The sequence below is a fragment of the Salvia miltiorrhiza genome, chromosome 1 (genome assembly GCF_028751815.1).
Source record: "Salvia miltiorrhiza cultivar Shanhuang (shh) chromosome 1, IMPLAD_Smil_shh, whole genome shotgun sequence".
In the NCBI taxonomy this organism is placed as follows: Eukaryota; Viridiplantae; Streptophyta; class Magnoliopsida; order Lamiales; family Lamiaceae; genus Salvia; species Salvia miltiorrhiza.
The window spans coordinates 21,407,643-21,413,642 of NC_080387.1; the positions used below are offsets into that span (position 1 = coordinate 21,407,643).

At 37.0% G+C, this 6,000-nt stretch overlaps 1 long non-coding RNA gene across 1 annotated transcript; it reads right to left on the bottom strand.

The window, feature by feature from the left end:
* Positions 1-4,547: 4,547 nt before the first annotated feature.
* LOC131006975 (uncharacterized) lies at positions 4,548-4,847 on the bottom strand. The gene is made up of 2 exons (XR_009095843.1): positions 4,756-4,847; positions 4,548-4,691 (listed from the first exon to the last, which is right to left on the bottom strand). It is a non-coding gene; the product is annotated as an uncharacterized LOC131006975 (long non-coding RNA).
* Positions 4,848-6,000: the final 1,153 nt, after the last annotated feature.

A 6,000-nucleotide genomic window follows, 5' to 3' on the forward strand; every position in this document is an offset into this window, starting at 1 on the left:
AGACCGGAGCCCCTTGACAAACATAATCATAGTTTAAGTCGATGGCTTAAGTCCCATGACCAAACACATACATAGATCAATGGCTTAGGTCCCATGATCAACTTATCAACATAGATCAATGGCTTAGGTCCCATGATCGCACATAACATAGATCAATGGCTTAGGTCCCATGATCGCACATAACATCATAGATCAATGGCTTAGGTCCCATGATCACACATAACATAGATCAATGGCTTAGGTCCCATGATCGCACATAACATCATAGATCAATGGCTTAGGTCCCATGATCGCAACATCATAGATCAATGGCTTAGGTCTCATGATCGCACATAACAACATAGTCATAAGATGCACGTAAAAAAGTAATCAAACGCGATAATAAAAACATATATAACCATATGAATAAGCGTAAAATCCCTCACCTTAAAGTCGAAGGCAATTAACTAAAATCCGGAATGAAGGTCTTAATAGCGCCGCACCTGAAGAATTCAGGAGAATTCGTCAAAATCGCAGCTGAACAGACCAGTCAGCTTCAAGCCTTTTTTTTAAGCCTCAAACGTCCTCAAATCGTATTTTACCCAGAAATACGACTTCTTCATCTTCGAGAGAGCTTTCCGTGGCCGCCTGTTTCGCTTGAATCGGAGTTCTGTGGAGAAAGTTATGGCCGTTCTCCCGAAACTGCCAGAACTTGATTTCCTGCGAAAATCTGACTCCAGCTCAGATCTTCTGAACTGTATCCCGCTCCGCTTTCACCGTTGGATGGACAACGTTCTATGAAAGTCCCAAGGGAGAAACTGCCTACACGTTTCTGGCCCTCTCTGCTCTCTAAAACCCTAATTAATTTGTGTGTCCGTCTCTTTTAGGGTTTGAAAATAGATCCCATATTTATACTAGTTTTTAAAGAGTTCTAGTTCTAATAGGAAACAAAAATACTAATAATAATAATAATAATAATAATAATAATAATAATAATAATAATAATAATAATAATAATAATAATAATAATAATAATAATAATAATAATAATAGTCTAGATAAAATTAATGGTGCATATCTATATGTATCATGTAATTATTTAAAAAAAAAATAAGCTATACAAGAAAATACTATTAATTAAACTTATAAAATAAATCTAAGTTATCGGGGTGTTACACATAAAATCCATGGACACAGCACACGAAGATCATATGTATGCAGTGGATGACAGATCCAATGGGGTGTCCAATGTTGCTTATAATATGGTAGCCGATACCTTTACCTGTTCTTGCAGATTATTTGTAAAGAAAGGATTGGTATGCAGACACATGTTTGTTGTGATGCATAACATTGGTCTCAAAGCTATTCCTGAGAAGCACATTCTTGATAGGTGGTGGCAGAATGTTGGAGCACATTTCATTTCAAATGGCCAAACACAAGTAAGCAATAAGCCGCTAATGTCAGAGGTATTTAGATGCATTGCAATCGCTGATGGGAATGAGGAATTATCTACTTCGCTCGTAGCTGAACTTAAGAAATGGGCAGATGCAAACGAGCCTCGGTCTTTGAATTCTGCAAATTCAAAGGAAAGAATCTTTCAGATGTTCTACGATTCCAAACTACCCACTGAAATTACTATTCATCCACCCGATCCTGTAAAAACCAAAGGTAGTGGAAAGCGTTTGAAGTCAACATATGAGAAAGAACTTCAGAAGGCCAAGAAACCATAGAGGCTGTGTCGGAAATGTGGACTTAGGGTGCGTCACGACTCGCGCAATTGTGGCAAAGTAATTGAGGAGGACAGTGAAGATTAGGGCTGGTAATCGGTCCGGTTCGGTTATAACCGAACCGGTTTACCGGTTAACCGGAACCGATTAAAAGCCAAAATGATAACCGAAAACCGAACCGATTTTCAGACCGGTTAACCGAATAACCGGTCCGGTTTAACCGGACCGGTTAATTAGTTAACCGATTAACCGGCCAACTCCAAATCCTACAAGCTATTTGCAAGCTATCTGATAAAACTACAGCCCACAATCGTGAAAGCACAAGGAAGATAATCACAAACACAGGGATGATAATAACACACAATTCACAAACACCCACCTTAATCATGCAAGCTATTTGTTGGTTGTATCTATACAAAAAGCAAAATCAGCCGCCACCCAATTTCACAAATCCCAAATCCCTAAGTTCTAATAATTATCAAAATTAGTGTAGAAGAGGTGCTGCCACCCAAGGATCCGGAGAAGGAGCAGACGTGGTCCGGTGGGAAGAGAAGAGGTGCCGGCGCTCAGGCGAAGAGGTGGGAGGAGGTGCAGTCGCCGGAGAATGAGCAGGCGACGTGGTCCGATTTAGGAAAGAGGTACAGCTCTAGCAGATGGTGCTCAGGTGCGGAAAAAACTGGGAAGACGTCGGCGACGTGGCCCGATGGCGAGGGGTACCGGCGACGTGGTCCAGTGGGAAGAGGCGGCCTTCAATTTCAGAGTCGCAGCGGCGGGTCGCACAGCCAGAACAGAAGCTGCTGCTGTATTTCGTTCTTGGGGGAATGGAATTAAGCCCTATTCAGCTATTCTATTTAAATTATAAAATCTAAATTATTTAATTATATGACTAAATCGGTTAATCGGTTTAACCGATTAACCGACCGGTTAAACCGATTAACCGGTAAAATGGAAACATAATAACCGAAAACCGAACCGAACCGGTAAAAACCGGTTATCGGTTAACCGATAACCGGTTTTTTCGGTTCGGTTACGGTTTTAACCGGATAACCGAAACCGGTTTACCAGCCCTAGTGAAGATGAATAATAATCATATTTGAATTTGAATTTTTATTAGATACATTGAGTTTTAGAGTATGCTACATTGATGAACATTTTATTTATTTTCTATATTTTGAATAACATAAAACGAATTCTTTTGGTTTTATTAGATGTTTTATTATATGTTTTTAATTGTTTTATTAGAGTAAGCCTTAATCCTTATGAATTTTAGCTACAGATAAATGAATAAGCCATAGTTGTAAACGAATTACTCCTGCTAAAATCAATAAATTCTGCAGTTCATCTCATATAACCACATCTGCTTCGCACCCAACCTGATAAAGGGTTTCAAATCATACTAAATTTAAGAATTATTCACGCAAAAATATACTTAATTCGTGCATAAAATGAGTAAGCTTCTCAGTATTACTAAGGAAATAACTATTCATCCTCCTGATCATGTTAAGACCAAAGGTAGTGGCAAGCGCCTTAAGTCAACCTATGAGAAAGAGCTTGAGAAGGTTATTCATACGCATGGACATTCACGTTGCTATAAAGGCTATTCATACGCATGAAATTGCTACAATTCTTATTTATGAATATTCACGCTGCTCTTAAGGTTATTCATACGGATGCAAAAAAAAAATCGCGCCCATAATTATATTCGCATTATGCCACATGACACATCTCTATAATGTGGTAAGGTAACTATTCATCCTCCTGATCATGTTAAGACCAAAGATAGTGTCAAGCGGCTTAAATCAACCTATGACAAAGAGCTTGAGAAGGTTATTCATACACATGCATAAAATATGCATGTGTATTCACGTTGCTATAAAGGTTATTCATACGCATAAAACTGCTACAATTATTATTTATGAATATTCACGTTGCTATACAGGTTATTCATACGTATGCAAAAAATATTCGCGCCCATAGTTATATTCGCATTATGCCACATGACACATCTGTATAATGTGCTAAGGCAAAATATTCATACACAACTAATAACATATTCACACACATTCTCAAAGTATTATATTCGCCCCTTATAGCTGAACTCCAAAGAATGTATGCTAAAATTATTAATTATGCATCAGACACGGTATGAATTATAAAAAATTAAAATCCACGACTTAATTCATTAAAGTAATGAATTATACCAACACCTTTAGAAAATAAAACAACATACATGTGTCTAATTACCAAATTTATTACTCCAAATATTCAGTGTAAATAACAAAGCCAATAACGTGCAATGTCTACGACAAAATCGCCACAAAAATATTGTACTAACGCATTACATAAATATAAGATTCATCTGTATGGTCTCAAAAAATTCATTAAGTGGATCATTTTCCAAGCAACGTGACGTCGATGTTGAGATTTGGATCATCAAAACTAGAACCAAAGCTTAATTTTGCGCTTTCTTCCATTGCGTCGCGAATACTGTTCTTCTCCACGCAATAAGTGTTGCACAGTACCTCACTCGCAGAAGGTTAAGTTGTTTTTTCAGCTTTGGAGCCAAACCACATGTCCACAACGACGAAGAATCGCCCATGAATGTCTCCATGTGCCTCATCATATAAACACCCATGTCATTGATATTCTTAGCGTCCCCCCACTTTATGTGTACAATTGCCAACTTAGATCGCTTCACAACATTGCTCTTATGCACATGTCCCTTGTATGCCAAATAATCTGCAAGCATATTTTTCTGTATATACATATATAAATGATGAAGGTGAATTAGTGTACAATAAAAAAAAAATAGCTGGTAGCTGGTACATATTTGGCTCATACCATAAGATCAGTAGCTGTTACATATTTGGCAGCCTGACATATATCTACCAATTCATTCTGACTATCCAAAACGTACACCTTTTCCTTCTTCATGTCCACGCAGAATGTGTAATACTTCAACACTCGACACATAGGGAAGAAAAACTGCACATAATTTAAACATCAAACTCATATATTATAATATGAAACAATATATAAGCATAATTACCAGGTCTATATTCTCGATAGACATATGCTCGATTCGTGATATCTCAGCATCCAAAAGCCTAAAAAAAATATCTCTTCGCTTATTATATGCCAAGTTACACGGAGGTTGTATTGTTGATTCCAGCTGGAGTTAATTCATAAAAAATATCACAATGTCAGCCACGCTAATTCATTTATACTTTAACCAACACAAAAATACTTGTAACACGTTAATCCATATTTATAGGTGAAGTAAGCTTCTTACGCATACTCCAACTGTTGCAAAAAAACGAGCCGGTGAATTGGTAGACCGCAAGAGCTCATTATAATTCAATAGCAAACACCACGCGTTTATCACATCAATATCCACAATGTTTCCCATGTGTAGAGTACGAAAATTCATCCTTCGCAGGATAGTATCTCCGCATGCGAACAGTACCTCGTCACTGCAGATTAAAGATTAAAGATCATTATAGACATATTTTGCACGAGGAATGATAAAAAAAATATTTAATATATATATATATATATTTATACTCTTCCTCGGCCGCATTGTATATGGCAAACATCCCCATTAATTTCTCTTTTTTATTCAGCCTCTTGCTTGCATTGACACTCCTTTCAACGTAGGGAGATAAGTTGAAACTAGATTTCTTAAGCGCATCTTTTCCCCTGCATCTATTTGTCAATGGAGAAGGTTGCAATGGAACCACCTAAATATACACCAACATTAACAAGAATTCTCAGTTTACCATTTGTTATTCATAAAGAATATCAAGAGTACACAAAGAATATCAAGAGTACAACCAATTCGGAGACTAAGATAGAAGGGTTTGGGGGGTGAGCAACAAGCTGTGTATATACGTCATTTGATATCATTCGGTGAACCTCAAAGTTAAACACAACTTCTCTAACTAATTTAATCCTTATGAATTTTAGCTACAGATAAATGAATAAGCCATAGTTGTAAACGAATTACTCCTGCTAAAATCAATAAATTATGCAGTTCATCTCATATAACCACATCTGCTTCGCACCCAATCTGATAAAGGGTTTCAAATCATACTAAATTTAAGAATTATTCACGCAAAAATATACTTAATTCGTGCATAAAATGAGTAAGCTTCTCAGTATTATTAAGGAAATAACTATTCATCCTCCTGATCATGTTAAGACCAAAGGTAGTGGCAAGCACCTTAAGTCAACCTATGAGAAAGAGCTTGAGAAGGTTATTCATACGCATGAACATTCACGTTGCTATAAAGGC